Source organism: Pan paniscus, chromosome 15 (assembly GCF_029289425.2).
Source record: "Pan paniscus chromosome 15, NHGRI_mPanPan1-v2.0_pri, whole genome shotgun sequence".
Taxonomy (NCBI): Eukaryota; Metazoa; Chordata; class Mammalia; order Primates; family Hominidae; genus Pan; species Pan paniscus.
In genome coordinates, this window is record NC_073264.2 from 102,582,252 (window position 1) to 102,602,027 (window position 19,776).

General features: G+C 42.6%; 1 long non-coding RNA gene across 1 annotated transcript in view; it reads right to left on the reverse strand.

Moving 5' to 3' along the window:
• The window catches only part of LOC129393881 (uncharacterized), a 118,885-nt gene extending 99,949 nt beyond the window's left edge, over positions 1 to 18,936 (reverse strand). The window contains exons 1-2 of the long non-coding RNA XR_008620986.2: positions 18,718 to 18,936; positions 12,925 to 13,193 (exon numbers count right to left, since the gene is read on the reverse strand). This is a non-coding gene — a long non-coding RNA (uncharacterized LOC129393881). The remainder of the gene's footprint in view (positions 1 to 12,924; positions 13,194 to 18,717) is intronic.
• Between the last annotated feature and the right edge of the window lie 840 nt (positions 18,937 to 19,776).

Genomic DNA, 19,776 nt, shown 5'->3' on the forward strand with positions numbered 1-19,776 from the left:
TGAAGGTTTGACTGGGGAAAAATCTTCCAAGTTCATTCAGGTTGTCAGAAGTCATTTCCTTGCAGCTACTAGGCTGAAGGCACTAGCTTTTAGCTGGGTATCATCTGGAGACCATACTTAGGTCCTAGAGCCCACAGTTCCTAGAAAGTGCCCTCCATCCTTTGCAATCCAGGTTTCTCCCAGAAGGCCACTTTTTTCACCAAACTCGCAAAAGTCTCTGGTCTTGTCTGCTAGCAAGATGGAGGTGCTGATGGACAGTGCCCTTAGACCTTCTAGAGGTCCTCTGGTTTGATTGAGAGGATCTGGGAGGCATGCCCTCTTAAAAGATACCTTTTTGTGACTAAATATGCTCACCTTTTGATCTTTCAGATTTTAGCAAAGGGTTGCACAGTCATACCCTCTAATTTTTCTCTAGACCACACTGTCTTAATTTGAGAATCTATTGCCATCTGGAGAGGCTTAAAATTTTCAAAATCATCCAGTCCTAGTTCCTTTCTGTTTAAGAATTCTCTTGATTTATCTTTCTCTCCTTTCACATTTTACTGTAAACAGCCAGAAGAGACTGGGATGCCTTCAACACTTTTCTTGGAACTCTCCTTTGCTACATAACCAAGTTCATCACCTACAAGTTCAACTTTCCACATAACTGCAGATGACAATGTTGCTAAGCTTTCTGTCACTGTTTAACAAAGGTTCTCCCTTCTGTCAGTTTCCCATTACGCATTCCTCACTTCCTCCTGAGCCCTCTCCTGCAGTGTCCTTAAAGTCCAGGTCAGGAAACAACAGGTGCTGGAGAGGATGTGGAGAAATAGGAACACTTTTACACTGTTGGTGGGACTGTAAACTAGTTCAACCATTGTGGAAGTCAGTGTGGCGATTCCTCAGGGATCTAGAACTAGAAATACCATTTGACCCAGCCATCCCATTACTGGATATATACCCAAGTGACTATAAATCATGCTGCTATAAAGACACATGCACACGTATGTTTATTGCGGCATTATTCACAATAGCAAAGACTTGGAACCAACCCAAATGTCCAACAATGATAGACTGGATTAAGAAAATGTGGCACATATACACCATGGAATACTATGCAGCCATAAAAAATGATGAGTTCATATCCTTTGTAGGGACATGGATGAAATTGGAAACCATCATTCTCAGTAAACTATCACAAGAACAAAAAACCAAACACTGCATATTCTCACTCATAGGTGGGAATTGAACAATGAGATCACATGGACACAGGAAGGGGAATATCACACTCTGGGGACTGTGGTGGGGAGGGGGGAGGGGGGAGGGATAGCATTGGGAGATATACCTAATGCTAGATGACGAGTTAGTGGGTGCAGCGCACCAGCATGGCACATGTATACATATGTAACTAACCTGCACAATGTGCACATGTACCCTAAAACTTAAAGTATAATAAAAAAAAAAAAAGAAAGAAAAAAAAAAGTCCAGGCTTCTATTACTATCAGTCTTTTCAGGAAGACTTAAGCTTTCTCTATTCTACTCCCCTGCCCACTGCTGAGTTTCAAAACCACCCAACGTTTTCAGATATTTATTAACAGCCACACCCCACTTCCAGGTATCAACACTTGTATTAGTTTTCTATTGCTGTGTGACAAATTCTCATAGATGCATTTATGATCTCATAGCTTCTTTAGGGCAGGAGTCCAGGTACGACTTAGCTGCTTCCCTGCTCAGAATTCCACAAGTCTTCACTCTCCTCTGAAGGCTCCACTGGGGGAGAATCCATGCTGGAGCCTACTCTTACAGTTGTTTTGAGAATTATTTCCTTGCAGCTGTATGACCCAGGACCCCAGCATTTTGCTGGCTGTTGGTTGGAGGCTAACCTCAGGTTCTGGGGGCAAGACACAGTTCCTTGCTACATGGGCTTTTCCAATATGGTCACTTACTTCATGAAGGCCACAAGGAGTCTCTAGCTCCAGCCTACCAGCAAAAGGGAGTCTTACAAAATGTTAACATAACCATAGGAGTGACATCCCAGCACCTCTGCCATATGCATCTGCTACTGGTTATGAGCAAGTTATAAGGGATTACCCAGGATGTGAGTATCATCAGGGGTCACCTTAATGTATGTCCACCATACTCAGAGAATGCACACTTCAGATTTGGGCATTTTACATAAAAAGGAAAAGGTAGATTGGACTCTAGATATGCATGCTAAATTGTTTAGGGAGAAGTACACTGAAATGCATCAGTAAAAAAGATGAATTGATGGAAGGATAGAGGGACGGATAGATGAATAAATATATAATGACACAAGTGTAATAAAATGTCAATGGAAGAATCTAGGTGTGGGTATCTGAGTATTTGCTGAAAATTTAGTTCAATATTTTTGTATATTTAAAAATTTTATAACAAAATATTAGAAAAGTAAATGTATACTTATTAAAAAGAGCACAGACATAAATGAGTCATCTATTTCTTTATACTTTTCAGCATTTTCTCACTTTACTCCAATAATCATGAATTTTGTGTATAATCAAGAGTTGGGGGCCGGGCACAGTGGCTCACACCTATAATCCCAGCACTTTGGGAGGCCAAGGTGGGCGGATCACGAGGTCAGGAGATCGAGACCATCCTGGCTAACACGATGAAACCCTGTCTCTACTAAAAAAAAAAATACAAAAAATTAGCCGGGCATGGTGGTGGGCGCCTGTAGTGCCAGCTACTCGGGAGGCTGAGGCAGGAGAATGGGGTGAACCTGGGAGGCAGAGCTTGCAGTGAGCTGAGATTGCGCCAGTGCACTCCAGCCTGGGGGACAGAGCCAGACTCTCAAAAAAAAAAAAAAAAAGAGTTGGGAAAATGCATTTAGTTTATAAAGCAGTCAATATATCAAGCCAGCGATCTCTCCAGTCCATTACTGAGTCTTTCCCTGCTTTCCCATGAATCAGTCACCAAGAGAACAGAAAGTTACCCCCACCTCCAAACATTCTTGAGGTTTTCTACTAGCCAGCTGTGGAGTGATTATTCCTCTGTTCACCTAAACCTCTGAAATTGCACATTTTTAGGATGCATTATCTCTTCGACATAACAGTTGCATAATAGTACCACAAGTTGCATACAATTGCTCTTCTATTTATATATTATAAAACTGCCTCCTTAATATTTTAGATTCTCCCCTCTGGTTCTAATATTTTTGAATTTGGTAAATAAATTGAAATTCACGCTAATCCTAGTGATTCAGATTCTACCATAAAAATCAATACTATGTAAAACTGGAGTGCTTAAGGCTAAATCAACAACATATGTAGTCATACCTATTAGTGTCCTGCGTTTGTAGGTAAATTAATTAGTATTACTTGGACCACATCATACCACAGCCAATAAAAATAACAGATGTTTGGAGAATGAAGTAACTGGTGTATACAGGCCTAGACATTGGCTTTTTTGTTTTTGCTTTTTACAAGAGAGAATGGTTCTGTCCAGTCAAGCACATTATTAAGGCATTCATATTTAATAAGTGGGTCCTAACATAGGAAGGAAAGTTCTAAGGCTACTTATTGGCATTAATATATTATCTATGCTCCCCTCAAAATTATTTAATCAATAAGTATCAGTCACCTCCTCTGTGTTAAGTCTATTCTAAAGAGGATATAGAAAAGGAGAGAGAGTAAATACACAAAGTCATTAGCAAAGAATACAATACAGTATCTAGCTATGTGCTAAAATCGCTAACAGTTCAATACAGCATTTGTTAGGCTAGATACTAAGAAATTAGCAACAGAATGCAATCTTCCTCCTGCCTTAAAGCACGCCTGGTTCTCTGCAGAACAGAGCTGAGATGTAGGACATCAGTAAATCAGACCTAGAAAAGTCAAGGGGTTTACAGAGATGGCAGGAATTCGTGGGAAAGAAAGCCAAGATCCTCAGGATGGGTTGGCTTTAGATGGCATCAGTAAAACCAAGGACCAGCCTTCAGTATCATCTTTAGTTGTGGGGTAAAACAACTGCAACCCCAATGTTACTGCCTGAGGACTTAACAGTTAACCTGGCTGCCACTGGGATGGGCAATAAGCTCAAACCACAGCATGGAGTTTTGGGGGGACCATGTTTCTCGGGACCTGGCCAATATGATGAGGATAAAGGATGAATAAGTAAACCCTCAATGATGATTCTCTCAATACTCTCAACCAGTGTTCTCAGTGAAGGTTGGGGGGCATCGTGGAAAGCTAGGGGGAAACAATTTTGCTGATCACATTATTTGAGAGGTGCTTTTTGAATTTTCAACTGTATTCACCTAAAATAAATACATGATAAACTGCATATATTTAAGTGTACTATATGCTTATTTAAGTGTTTTTTCCACACGCACACACAGACACACACACAACAAACCTGCAAGACCATGGCTACACTGAAGATGATAAAAATATTCCTCACTCTCCTTCACAAAGGTCTCATGCCCACTTGTGATGCTTGCATGCCCCTCCCCTCTTCCATCATCCTCAGGCAAACATTGATCTGCTGTCCTTATAGATTACTTTGCATTTTCCAGAATGTCATCTAAGTGAACTCATATTGTATGTATTCTATTTGTCTGGCTTCTTTCCCTCTGCATAATTATTTTGAGATTCATGTATGTTGCAGCAGGTGTTAATAGTCTATTTCTCTTTATTGGCGAGTAGTAGTATTCCACTGTCTGGATATACCACAGTTATTCTATTCATCTGTGAATAGGCATTTGAGTTGTTTCCAGATATTGGCAATTACAAATAAAGCTGCAATGAGCATTTGTGTCCAGGTCTTTGTATGGATGTATGTCCATACAAAAATCATACACAAATCATTTCTCTTAGATGAAATGGAATGGCTCGCACTGTTTTCCAAAGTGTCTTACTCATCTCACAAGCCCACCTACAGAGTTTCAGATGAGCCACATCCTTGCCAACACTTGCTATGGTCAGTCTTTAATTTATCCATTTCAACTGGTTTAAGTGCTATCTCACTATGTTTTTAATTTACAGTTCCTTAATAACTAATGACACTGAGCATCTTTTCCTGCCCTTATTTGTCATCCATATATCTTCTCTGGTGAAGTGTCTATTCAAATTGTTTGCCTAATTTTTTTTTTTTTTTTTACTTTAAGTTCCAGGATACATGTGCAGAACATGCAGGTTTGTTACATAGATAGACATGTGCTATGTGGTTTGCTGCACCCATTGGCCCATCATCTGGGTTCCCTCCCCTCACTCCCCATCCCCCAACAGGCCCCAGTGTGTGATGTTCCCCTCCCTGTGTCCATGTGTTCATATTGTTCAACTACCTCTTATGAGTGAGAACATGCTGTTTGGTTTTCTGTTCCGGTGTTAGTTTGCTGAGGATGATGGCTTCCAGCTTCATCCATGTCCCTGCAAAGAACATAATCTCATTCCTTTTTATGGCTGCATAGTATTCCATGGTGTATATGTACCACATTTTCTTTATCCAGTCTATCATTGATTGGGCATTTGGGTTGGTTCCATGTCTTTGCTATTGTAAATAGTGCTGCAATAAACATAAATGTGCATGTGTCTTTTTTTTTTTTTAAGTTGGAGTCTTTCTCTGTCACCCAGGCTGGAGTGCAGTGGCACGATCTTGGCTCACTGCACGCTCCGCCTCCTGGGTTCATGCCATTCTCCTGCCTCAGCCTCCCGTGTAGCTAGGACTACAGGCGCCTGCCATCACACACGGCTAATTTTTTGTATTTTTAGTAGAGATGGGGTTTCATTGTGTTAGCCAGGATGGTCTCGATCTCCTGACCTCGTGATCTGCCTGCCTCGGCCTCCCAAAATGCTGTGATTACAGGTGTGAGCCACTGCACCCGGCCCACATGTGTCTTTATAGTAGAATGATTTATACCCCTTTGGGTTTATACCCAGTAATGGGATTCCTGGGTCAAATGGTATTTCTGGTTCTAGATCCTTGAGGAATAGCCACACTGTCTTCCATGATGGTTGAACTAATTTATATTCCCACCAACCATTTTAAAAGCGTTCCTATTTCTCCACAGCTTCACCAGCATCTATTGTTTCTTGGCTTTCTAATAATTACCATTCTGACTGGAGTGAGATGGTATCTCATTGCGGTTTTGATTTGCATTTCTCTAATGATCAGTGATGTTGAGCTTTTTTTCATCTGTTTGTTAGCTGCATAAATGTCTTCTTTTGAGAAGTGTCTGTTTATAATCTTTGCCCACTTTTTGATGGGTTTTTTTTTTCTTGTAAATTTGTGTAAGTTCCTTGTAGATTCTGGATATCAGACCTTTGTCAGATGGGTAGATTGCAAAAATTTTCTTCCATTCTGTTGGTTGCCTGTTCACTCTGATGCTAGTTTCTTTTGCTGTGCAGAAGCTCTTTAGTTTAATTAGGTCCCATTTGCCAATTTTCACATTTTTTGCAATTGCTTTTGGCATTTTCATCATGAAGTCTTTACCCATGCCTATGTCCTGAATGGTATTGCCTAGGTTTTCTTCTAGGGTTTTTATGGTTTGGGGTTTTACATTTAAGTCTTTAATCCATCTTGAGTTAATTTTTGTATAAGATGTAAGGAAGGGGTCCAGTTTCAGTTTTCTGCATATGGTTTGCCTAATTTTTAATTAAATTTTTTATCATCGAGATTTAGAGTTCTTTATACATTCTGGATACAAGTCTTTATCAGATACATAATTTATAAATATTTTCTCCAGCCTTGTCATTTTCCTAAGAATATCTTTTGAAGAGCAGAAGTTTTTAATTTTGATAAAGTTCAATTTATCAATTTGTTATTTTATGGATCATATTATGGTTGTTCTAACTAAGAAATATTTGTCTCACCCAACGTCATAAAGGTTTTCTTCTATAAGTTCTACAGCTTTAGATTTTATATTTTGGACTAGGGTCCATTTTGAATTAATGTTTTTATATGCTTAGATCAAAAGTCCCAGCACAAACTGTTGAAAAGAATATTCTTCCTCCATTGCCTTGGGGAGTTGTCCGTATAAGTATGGGTTTGTTTCTGAACTTTATTCTGTTCCACTGATATATTTGTATATTTTAAGCCAATACTGCACAGGGTTGATTACCATCAGTCTATGATAGGTGTTGAAATCAAGTAATGCTAATCATTTTTAAAGTTGTTTTGGCTATTTTAGGTCCTTTATAGTTCCAAAGGAATTTTAGAATCAGTCTGTCGAGTGCTACAAAAAAAAAAAAATACTTGCTCGGATTTTGATGAGGATTGTGTTAAATCCATATAGCAGCTTTGGGAGAATTGACATGTGAATAGTAAGAACGCTTCAGATCCATAGACATACTGTATGTCTTCTCCACTTGACGTCTTCTTTGATTTATCTCCTCAATGTTTTGTATGTTTCAGTGCATACAACTTGCACATCTTCTGCCAAATTTATCCTTACATATTTTATATTTTGGATGCTGTTATAAATGATATTCCTGAATTTCAATTTATGATCTTTTTTATTCTTAATATATAGAAATGCAATTGATAGCTGTGTTTTGATTTTGTATAATGCAACCTTGCTAAGCTATTTGTTCTGGTAGCTTTTATTGTAGATTCATATAATTTTTCAAGACAATCACATCATTTGTTCATAAGGTCAGTTTTACTTCTTCTTTTCCTATCAAGTTGTCTTTCGTTTCTTTTTCTTGCCTGATTGTCTTGGCTAGGATCTCTGGTATGATAATGAATAGAAATAGGAAGAGAACATATCTGTGTCTTGCTCTTGACCTTAGAGTAAAAACATTCAGTCTTTGACACAAGCTAAAGAATTTATGTAGATGCCCAATATCACACTGAGGAAATCCCCTCGATTCCTAGTTTGCTGAGAGTTGTTTTTAGAAATGGATATTGGATTCTGCTAAATATGTTTTTGGGTAAAGAGAAGGAGGGTGTCTATTGAAATGACCACTTGGTTTTTCTTTCTCAGTTTGTTCATACAGTGTATAATGTAATATACTATACAATGTAGATTGATTTTCCAGTGTAAAGTCAACATTGCCTTCCTGACAAACCACACGTGGTCATAATGTGCTATCGTTTTTGCATATTGTTTCATTCAATTTGCTAAAATTTCATTTAGCATTTTTGCATCTATGTTTATAAAGGACACTTTCTGTGATTCCCTTTTCTTACAATGTCTTTGTCTTATTTTGGTATTAGGATAGTACTAGCCTCATAGAGTGAGTTGGGAAGGGTTCCTTCCTCTTCAATTTTTAAAAAATGTTTGTAGAGAACAAGTATTATTTCCCCCTTAGATGTTTGATAGAATTCACCTGTATAGCCATTTGGCTTGACATCTCACTGTGGGAAAGTCTTTAACAACAAATTCCATTTCTACAGTAGACATAGTGTTATTCAGGTTATTTAACTTTAATTGGTAAGCATTGATGATTTGTATCTTTCAAGGTATTTGTCCATTTCATCTAAGTTGCAAATTTATTGGCATAAAATTTTTCATATCATTCCCTTATTGTATTATAAATAACTGGACAAGCTATAGTGATATCACCTTTCTCACTTTTTTTTTTTTGGAAACAGGGTCTCACTCTGTCACCCAAGCTGGGGTGCTGTAGTGCAATCATAGCTCGCTGCAGGCTCAACCTCCTAGTCTCAAGCAATCCTCCTGCCTTAGCCCCCTGAGCAGCTGAGAGTATAGGCACAGGCCACCACACCTGGCTAATTCTTTATGTGTAATTTTTTTGTAGAGACTGGATTTTGCAGAGACTGTGTTGCCCAGGCTGGTCTTGGACTCCTGGGCTTTAGCAATTCTCCCACCGAAGCCTCCCAAAGTGCTGGGATACAGGCTTGAGCCACTGCTCCCAGCCCTTTCTCATTTTTGATACTGTAATTTGTTTCTTCTCTCTTTTTTCCTGATCAATCTGTATAGCGTTTTATCAATGTTATTGATTTATTTAAAGAACCAGCTTTTGGGTTCATTTGTTTTCTCTATTGTCTGTTTTTATTTTTTCATTGACAGCCACTCTGGTCTTTTTTATTTCCTTTCATCTACTTACTTTAAGTTTACTTTGCCCTTCCTTTTTATATTTGTTAATGTGGAAAGTGAGATCTTTCTTTTTTCTTAATATAGGCATTTCATGCAACAAAATTCCCCTTAAGTGTTCCTCTAGCAGCATCCTACAAATTCTGATATGTAGTGTCTTCATTCAGCTGAACACGATCCCAATGGTGGGAGCTAGAACAATTGGAGCAACAAAACAAATAACACAGTATTGGCTTACAGCCCAAAGCATAAGATAAATATCCATGAGTCTATCCTGATAGAAATAGATGATTGAGTAAATAACTAAAGGAGGACAGAAGAGCTGAGTCTCCCATGCAGAACAACTCCAAATACTTTATGTAGATTCTCTGCCAGCTAGGAGACAGAGCCTAGCTCCCTGCTCACATGGGAGCTGTGCCTAGAGACTTCCATCCAAAGATGATGGCATTGGAAAGGGGTAATGAGTGACTGTCCAGAGAAGAAGGCTGACAAACACTACGTCCGTCTGGTGATGAAGGTCAACATTAACGGTGATAAGCCATGTTGATGGTGGGCACCCTTGGGTGGGATGTGATGAGAATGGATTTTATCTCTGTAGTCTTCCTTCCAAAACCCGTAAGCCCATATAATCACAAGAAAAACATCAGACAAATCCGATCTGTGGGATATTCCACAAACTACCTGCCCAGGACTCCTCAAAACTGTCAGGGTCCTCAAAAATAAGGAAAGTCAGAGAAATTGTCAAAGCCAAGAGAAGCTGAGAGAGACATGATGACTGAACCTAACATGGTGTCCTGGATCCTAAAGAGAGAAAACTAAAACAATAGGAATAAAGCATGGACTTTAGTTTAAATAATGTGCTCATATTGGTGCATTAATTGTGATGAGTATGCCATACTATTGTGAGATGTTAATCTTAGGGGAAACTGGGTGGGGGTAGATAGGAACTCTGTGCTATTTTTGAAAATTTTCTGTAAATCTAAAACTATTCTCAAATGCAAGTTTCTTTTCTTTTTTCTTTTTCTTTTTTTTTTTTTTGAGGTGGAGTCTTGCTCTGTCACCCAGGCTGGAATGCTGTGGTACGATCTTGGCTCACTGCAACCTCCGCCTCCCAGGTTCAAATGATTCTCCTGCCTCAGCCTCCCAAGTAGCTGGGATTACAGGCACCCACCACCACGCCAGGCTAATTTTTTTTATTTTTAGTGAAGACGGGGTTTCAGCATGTTGGCCAGGCTGGTCTCGAACTTCTGACCTCGTGTTCCGCCTGCCTTGGCCTCCCAAAGTGCTGGGATTACAGGTGTGAGCCACCGTGCCCAGCCACAAGTTTCATTTTTAAAAAATCTATGGGATATGTTGAAAAGAAATATAAGGAGAAAAATAAAAATTTGAGAATTAGAGACGTATATATTTCTAAAATTATTGACATTAGGTATCGTTTCATTTAAGTAGTCAATTTAATTGTGTTATGTAACAACTCTTTTTAAAAGTCAATATTATAATGTCAAGATTTATATATTGAATCTTATGATGAAACTTTCAAATAACTTGACAATGTTGCAAAAGGAACAGAGTTTTTCATTCCAAAAACATTTAGGAAATGAAAGAAAAGTCATTTGAGTCTAGTGGTAGAGAGGACCTGAGAGAAGAGATTGCACACTCCACCCCAGTTCCCCATGGCCATTTAGACAGGGAGAGATGGACATATAAGTGATTCTTACAGCTCCCTAAACTTGTGTTTGAAAACTGGAGAAGGGATAAGAACTCTAGTGTTGCTACCTGCCTGGGCCCCTACCTGGATGGAGTACTGGTGAAGCACGCATCCAATTCAGCTGATGATCCCTTTTTTTTTTTTTTTTTTTTTTTTTTTTTCCAGACAGAGTCTCACTCTGACACCAGGCTGGAGTGCAGTGGCATGATCTCGGCTCACTGCAACCTCCGCCTCCCAGGTTCAAGCAATTCTCCTGACTCAGTCTCCCAAGTAGCTGGAACTACAGGCGTCCACCATCACGCCCATCTAATTTATGTATTTTTAGTAGAGACGGGGTTTCACCATGTTGGCCAGGATGGTCTCGATCTCTTGACCTCGTGATCCTCCCACCTCGGCCTCCCAAAGTGCTGGGATTACAGGCGTGAGCCACCGTGCCCAGCCTGATGACCCCTTTCTTAAGGCTTCCTCAGAGACAGCCAAGAGCCAGGATGATGCTGAATAAACAGCCCAAGAGAACTAATCAACTCAGGCAATCAAACGCAACCATTCCAACAGAGATCGCCAGCACTAGCATGAAACTGACCAAACCAGAGTTGGAATAAGACTACAGAGACTCCAGCATCTGGGGGAGCCCTGGTCTCTTCACGCTGAAGAGCCTGACCACTGCAACAGTCCTGTGTGGCTGGAAATCTGAGGTCTCTGGAGAAGGCTTGAGGAAACCACAGAAGCTCTCTCGGAATGGCACGATTGCATTTTACGTTTTCTGAATGTGTGGGGCACATATGCTCTTAATAAAATATTCATATCTGGAAAAAACCTAAGTAACTGCCTATAAACATGTATCTATCTAAAGGTACTAAAAAGAAATGTTTTTAAAGTTATTAAGGTGAGCCAATCCTGCTTACGTTGTTAGTTATTAAAGTAAGTTTAATTTAAATGTTATTATTTTTATACCATATATATTCTATCTGCAAAGGAAAGGTAACATCAGTGCCAGCAAAACCCTGAACCTCATTTCACGATTGACTAACACTCACACACTCACCACATCCATAGATGATTCTGTGCCCCTGTTGGCATCAGGAGCTGTCCTGTGCCCTGCAAGGTGTTTATCAGTATTCCTGGCTTCTACCCACTATACGCAAGTAGCACCCGCTCCTTGAGTGGTGACACAAAAACATCTCCAGACATTGCCAAATGTCCTGCGGGGAGCAGAATCACCACTGGTTGAGATCCAGGGTCTGAAAACTACAACCGTAGAAATCCGGCTCACTGCTTGCTTTTGCAAATAAAGTTTTATTAGAACACAGCCGTGCCCATTCATTTCTATTTTGTCTGTGGTCCCTTCCACACCACAGTGGCACAGCTGAGTGCATGCAACAGAGACAGTGTAGCCCACAAAGTCCAAACTATTTATCATCTGGCGCCTTATAGAAAAAGTTTGCCACCCGTACTCTAGTTTCTACCTCCTAAGTCTCTTCTAGATCCATATTTACCGGTCTCCTGCCTCACTGTTGCCACCCAGCCCACCCGGATCAACTGCCACCTGGATTTCTGCAAAACTCCCGGGGCACTCCTGCCTCTGGTCTGGCTGCCCTTCAGTTCATGCTTCACAGAGCATCCAGGGGGACATTTTCCGAAAGCACAAGGTTCATCATGTCACTTCCCTGTTTAATGCCTGTGGGTGGCCTCCCCTGTGCTTAAGATAACATGAGGCCCCTTCACATGGCCTGTGAAATTCAAAGATTGACCCCATCACATTCCAGCCTCTAAAAGGTGTCCATGAGAGACCTCCTTCTGTCCTGCAAGCAGGGAATACAACAAAACCCAGCTCTGACCTCCAGACACGAACAATCCCATGGAACTGTGAGCCTGGGTTTACCCTCTGTACCGTGTGGCATGGCATCTCACCTGCCACAGGTGCTCCGCCAGATGTCAAACAGCCACACAGCTGCCCCTGTGCTGTTAGCTCCTCATACATATTCAGTTAATGTGTCAGCTACTCCACTCAACCCCAACTTTAACCATAGGAGACTCTAAAATTTAGTGTTTGCTGAATAGTCTCTGCAGCAGGGATTTTCCAGTTTTTTGATAATGACCCAAAATAAGAACTGAATATACAAAACATCGTAATCTAGTACACACATGCTTCTGTGTGTGTGCGAACACATCTGAGACATACATTTCATGATAGAATATTTACCTTTAGGCCGGGCACGGTGGCTCACGCCTGTAATCCCAGCACTTTGGGAGGCCGAGGCGGGTGGATCACAAGGTCAGGAGATCGAGACCATCCTGGCCAACATGATGAAACCCCATCTCTACTAAAAATACAAAAATTAGCCGGGCATGGTGGCACACGCCTGTAGTCCCAGCTACTTGGGAGGCTGAGGCAGGAGAATCGCGTGAACCCGGGAGGCGGAGGTAACAGTGGCCGCTGCACTCCAGCCTGACAACAGAGCAAGACTCCATCTAGAAAAAACAGAAAAAAAGAATATTTACCTTTACTAGTAATGTTTTTTATTGTTTTCTATTTCATTGTTTAAATTTTGGTCACAACTCACTAAATTACTTCAATTAACCTACTAACGTGTTGTGATGTACAGTTTGAGAAGCACTGCCCTGCAGCTTCTAGCAAGGTGACTTGATGAATTAACTAAGTGATGAGCTGGTTATGAGAATATCCAAGAAACAGTTGGAAGGGCCTGGATCTTTAGCTCTGGGTCTTTGGACTTTCCAATTTGTTAGACTTTGTGGCAAATGACCCGATCCTCCCTCACAAATGCCGAATCCCTCAAAAGGGCCCTGGCAGAAAGAGGAATGGATACAAAGGTGCTGTTGCGAGTGTGTTTACCCAAATCCTTGGGCTCCTGCAAAAACCCTGTGGATTGACAACTTCAAGGGAGCCAGAAATGACCAAAGATTAGCTCAAAGTCATCCTCCAGAAAACAACTGCCAAGAGAGGCTACAAATGTATTCCCCCAAAAATGAGAATACATGGATAAAAGCAGAAAAATTTTTAAAACTTAGAATCTGTAAAAAACAGCGTGGGGCACTGTGCCTTGGTTACCACTGAATGCACGGCTGTAGGGATCCGGTGGGCTCAAGTGGGATCTGGTGGGTTCCGGTGGGCTCTGGTGGGCTCCGGTGGGGTGGGCACAAGGTACCAACTACCTTCCATCCTGCTGACCTTGGCTGGCCATCTCAAGTTAGGCTTACCCAGCTGGCCAGCCTGACTCCTGAGCAGTCCCCAAGCTTCCCTGCCCTGTCCCCTTATACACCAAGATTTGACTTTATAAATTATCAACTCACATTCCCCAAATGAAGCAAACTTAACTTTGACCTGTTAGTAGATACTATATGCCTCAAGGTGGTTTGTAAACTTGAATGGGAAAAAAAATTCTACCTTTATTTTCAATACTTTCTAACAGACATTTAGAACACTTGCTTCAATTATAAACATACGCAAGAAACCTCAGTGGTATTTGCAGTTCCTGTGACTTTGCTGTCAGTAGAAATCACAAATGTTTTCACACATTAAAGCGGTTGCAGGTATCTCGAAATATTACTCGCACTCATCACTACTCCGAAATCATGGTAGTTGTTAGATTTATACCGCTCGATCTTATTTAAGATATTAATAAAGAAGCACATATGAATATACATCACAAATGTGGCTTTTGATATATTGTCACCTTATTTCAATAGAACAGGTTTCCTTTGTGACTCTTGGTACTTTATTCATTTAAAAACATTAGTCTGAGAAAGGGTCTGTAGGCTTCACCAGGCCACAAAACGGCGACCATGAAATGGGTCACAACAGAAAAAGGAATCTTTGATGAATGCCTCCATAGGCCAAGCAATTTGCAAAAAAAATTATTTCTTCTTATTTCAGCTACTTTATTTTTTAATTTTTAAAAATATTTATTGACTTGTATTCTCCAATTCAAAAAATAATTTGATCTTATTATAACAAGTGAAACAATGCAAGAAAAAGATACACAAAGGCAGTCTATCTTGGAAGTTTGATACACACATCACAATGGACTGCATAACAACATAGATTCAAATAAAGTGTTATGAAGCCAGCTCAGAGAAACACAGTGAGGCTGGCAGGTAGAAGAATTGCTAGTGATGGTGTTTCCATTGTGGACGAAGTAAGCAGTCATTCCCATAAGATGTGAGCAGGCGCCCTGTGCAAAAGGATTCTGTGGTCACAGTGGATGAGAAAATGCTCGGTTAATCAAAGGCACACTGCATTTTTTTTTAATACACTAAAATGCACTGAGAATCTCCAAAGGAGAAAATATAATATGCAAGGTTTCTGAAATACAGTTGTCTACAAAATCTTCCTCTCTCCTCCCCCACCCTCCCCAAGAACTTTCTTATATTCCCCAGAACATGGTTTGGGAATTGCTGAAACAGGGTAATGTAAGTTTCATCCTGACCTCAGCCATTTAAAACATGCAGCCAACAATGGCTACATCTTTTGTTTTTCTCTCCTTAGGTCAGTAAGGAGATATGAGATTTTTTGTCTTGCCAGAATTCTTTATTTATTTACATTAAAAACGAGAAAAAATATATAACCACCAACAAAGGTTTCACTCTTTTTTTTTTTTGTACTAATATACTTCAGACTCAGCTTTTACCTTGCTGGAGGGAGAACTTAATTACTTACAGGTTTTTCTAGAACAGTCCTTAGTTCAACCCTACCACAGTTTACACTGCAGCCCACATTACAGAATTCCACTGGCATTTGGCTCTCCAGTCTCCCTCTTTAGAGTGGTAATACAGTGCTCTCAGCGATATACACAGAGAAGTTTAGAAAATACCAGCCAGTTGAGACTAGTTGGCCCCTCCACTCTGAAAGCTGCAGAATGCCTTTCACCCAGCCACACCAAAAGATGTAAGGAGCAAAGAGCTCCCACCAGCCACGCACACAAAGGACGTGTATGCTCACCTAGAAATCAGTGGCTAAAGAGGTAGCACCCTTGCGGGGACCAGAAGGGACCCAAAGAGGCCTGAGGAAAGTGAAGGAAACTAGAAAAGACAGCAGAGGCTCACTCCTATAAGTAAACTTCAAACTTGCTTTTAAAATGATTAGCAACACATTCTGGTTTGTTTATAGTCTATACATGATCTCGCAGAGTCAAGAAAAGACAGACTTCCCTCCGTAACCTTTCCACTTGCACCAATGATTTCCAGATCATCGGTGCCTGAAGCCAATCGCCTGCTTCAAAGAGGCATCCTTTGCAAGAGCACCTGTGCGTTCAGAGTTCCAGTGGTACCAAGGATGACAGTGAGGCTTTTGATAGTGATAGGCGGCTTAACGAAGAGAGCCAGGACAGCATGCTTGCTCTGCCCCCACTCGTTCACTTGCTCCCTAACAGTGAATCGGGTGATGGTCTGAGGCTCTCCACTCCCTAACCAGAGCCCACTGAGCCCAGACTGCCACCTCGAAAATGGGTGATGAGCATCCTTTCCTTGACCAGACAGGCCTCGACATCAGCCTTTCTATAGAATGCCAGAAATGGCAGAGCCTGCCCTTGGGCGAAAACACTTTTTAGATAACTCATCAGCAATAATGCTGCAACTGACCTGCCTGCAGGCTTCAGCGGCTCCAGATCTAAATTACCCTAATTTTTCTCCCCCAAAATTAGGCATAATATTATAATTTCAAGGAACGCAAGAGCCATTTCTCCCATCATTGGATACCAAGCTCAAGATGTTACAGGAAAAAGAAATAGCTTTTACTGCTGATATGAGAATTTTAAAAGAGAGACAAGTGTGAGCAAACAAAACCTGTCACATCAAATACTCTGGCAAAAAAAAAAAAAAAAAAGCTAGAAAAAAAATGCCAGAAATGCTGAAATCTAAATAAAGTCATTTATTTGTTATTTTAACCCCTTCAATGTCAGAGCTACTCTGGCATAAGGCTAGTTAATTCTCCAGAGGTGAGCTTTATTAAGGACAGTGCCCTTATTCTTGCAGCCATTGTTTCCTTGTCACACATTTCTCTTGATTATCTGGTCCCTTCAAGGGGTTCCACATACAAATGGGGTGCTGTTGATGCTCCTTGGGCCGTACCTCCTTTTAAAGTATGATTTTTTCAGAGAATTTGATTTTATCCAATTTCCACCATGCTAAGCAAAAACACTAGACTGTGAGATCCCGAAGGGTAGCAGCCCCGTGACCCTCATGGTTCTGGCACATGGAAGGTATTCAAAGCATGAGATGGAAATTGCTTTTTGAACTCTGTGCCTTAGGCAGTTAACATGCAAGCAAAGATAAGATGCCTTCGGCAGGGGAGGCTATGACAACCAACGAGAAAAATGGAAAAACACCAATTGGATGGGTCTGCAGTTGATCACTTGCTCTTCCTTGGTCAAGTTCATGAGCCTGTCTCCTGTTTCGAGGATACACGCTTTTATAAATGTTAAATAAGCTAACACTGCTGAAAGGGCATTGCTAATGGAGGTCTGTGGAAATAGAGGGAAATATTTCTAATTAGAAGGTATGGATTGGGCACTCACTGTGTGCCAAGCACTACAGTGGACCCTGAAATGAGTCAGCCACAGACTCGGTCCTCCAAGATCCCCGCTCCTCCAGCTCCATTCATTTTAGCCCAACGCAATGAGGCTTCTTTCTGCCTTCAGGAATTGCTTGGGCAATGGTTCCCAGGACCTTCTGACCCAGAGGATTCCACAGACTTTTCAGCCCTTTCTTCTGGGAGGTCTCCGTGGCCTTCCCACCACTGCCTCAGTCTTGTGGTGGTGCCGCTCCCCATGGGGGCTTCTCCCACCCTCCCGGCTGCTCCTCCCCCACCTCCTGAGCCCACCTCTAGAGGCTGGGTCATCTCGGGCTGTTCCTGCGGTCTCTTCTGCCCTCTAAATACCCACTGTCCAGGAACGCCCACCCTGCGGTGGCCTCAGCTCCCACCTATAAGCCCAGGACTTTTCTCCCAAGTCCTAATCTTAAATATGCTGCCTGCCTGCAGGCTGTATTCACCAGCCATCTTCTCGCCTTCGCCCAGGAGTTGATACCACCACTGAGAGGGCACTGCCAAGCACCTATGCAGGGAGGCCCGGGTCCCTCTGGGCCCTGCCTGGGCCACATCCTCAGCATTTCTCTCCGTCTCAACAGCTCAAGCCCTGTGGTACCTCTTGCTGAGCCTCTGGGGGTCTCCCAGCAGGCCAGCCCTACCCTCGTCTGACCCCACAGTCCTGCCTCTCCAGTGCTGCTAGACTGTCTTCCCCAGCTGACGCCCATCTGCGGTTCCCCACGGCCAGTCTCAACAGTCTCCTGCCTCCACCCACTCCTCAGCCTTCCCCATTGGAGGCTCCCCTCCTCAGACACACAGGCCTGTCTGCTGCCCCATCGTCTCTGTGCAGGCTGCTCTGTCGGTGTCCCTGGCCCATGCCCACTCCACGCTCCAGGGCTCAGCCTCCTCTCCCGCTCTCCACCCCACCCTTCGTCTCCTGCCCTCCACCCCACCCCTCCTTTCCCGCTCTCCACCACACCCCTCCTCTCGGGCTCCTGGGCACCCCCCCCCCCCCACCACCTGCGTCTCCTGTCGTCAGCAAAATGCACTATTTGCTCATCCAATGCCCACAGTTTGCCCACCGGACGGCCCTGCTAGGTGGGAAGCTCCTTGCAGGCAGGAACCCCATCTCCTTGACTTTACTTTGGAATCCCGGCAGCCTCATACGGGGCTGAGGCAGGTCCTTCCGTAAAATGGAACTGAATGAGCGGCGCTTAATCCATCCGCCAAAGGCCAGTCTCCCTTGGGTTTTCAACAGGTAACATGAGCTTTTAAAAATGAGTCTTGTTAAATGAAGTGCCCTGATTTTCAAAGTTATGCCCACACAGAACGACAGGGCAGGGGCTCCCTTCCAGAATGACAGAGCCCTGGGGCTCGTCTGACCACTTCTCCACCCCCAGATTCCTCTCATCACCCGATGCCTTTACTTTGGGACTCTTCCAGGTCGTTCCTCACCTCGTGCAGCATTGCTGTGAGTGGGCGACAAGGAACCTCGTGGTCTCCGTGTGCTTTGCGGGGACCACCTCTTCACAGGGGCCGCCACCTGCCTCTCCGGCGCTGCATCCTTAGCATCCCCACTGCCCCCGGATCTCCTTCAGGGAGGTGCGGCGGAACAGCGGCCCCAGCAGCCTCCTCCTGTGGCCCAGGCGCACCAAGGCGAGCGCGGCCACGAGTTCCGGCCCAGCGCCACCCAGACTCTTTGATGTGGGTTTGTGTGTGGGAGAGTAAAAGATGCACACACCCTCCGCAAGTCTAGAATTTGTGGTTTTTGTTATCTCACAACTTCATATTTGGAAGAAGTATTTTAATGTCTTATGAGTTGTGAATAATTATGTAATTCTGCCACTTTCTCAAAACCAAGATTTTTCAAACGGACTGCTCTAGTCTGGAGCTGACATCCTTAAGAGAACTTTGCTTTTTTTCCTGTGGGTTTTAAGCAAGAGCGTGCCAAATGAATTCTTTCGTCCGCTTAAAACAGTTCATTAGGGGGAACCATCCTGTAAAAGGAAAGGAAAGGAAAGGAAAATCCTTCCTTCTTCAAATGAATTCTCAAAAATTACTTCTGAGATGCAAATGCTGCCTGAGTGTTTGAGCTCCGTGAGAGAGTCCACTTCCCAACTTGTTTTCAGTCTGCTGTTGGGTGCTACTGAATTTCTTAAACATTGTGTTTCTCCCTTATCTGTGAATTAGCCATGTGTTCTTTGGAATCTCTTCCTGGGTCTTCGTTATTCTTCCTCAGTTATTTAAGAACCTAGGGAAGGCCCGGCGTGGTGGCTCACGCCTGTAATCCCAGTACTTTGGGAGGCCGAAGCGGGCGGATCACCTGAGGCCGGGAGTTTGAGACCAGCCTGACCAACATGGAGAAACTAAAAATGCAAAATTAGCCGGGCGTGGTGGCGGGCGCCTGTAATCCCAGCTACTTGGGAGACTGAGGCAAGAGAATTGCTTAAACCTGGGAGGCGGAGGTTGCAGTGAGCCGAGATGGCGCCATTGCATTCCAGCCTGGGCAACAAG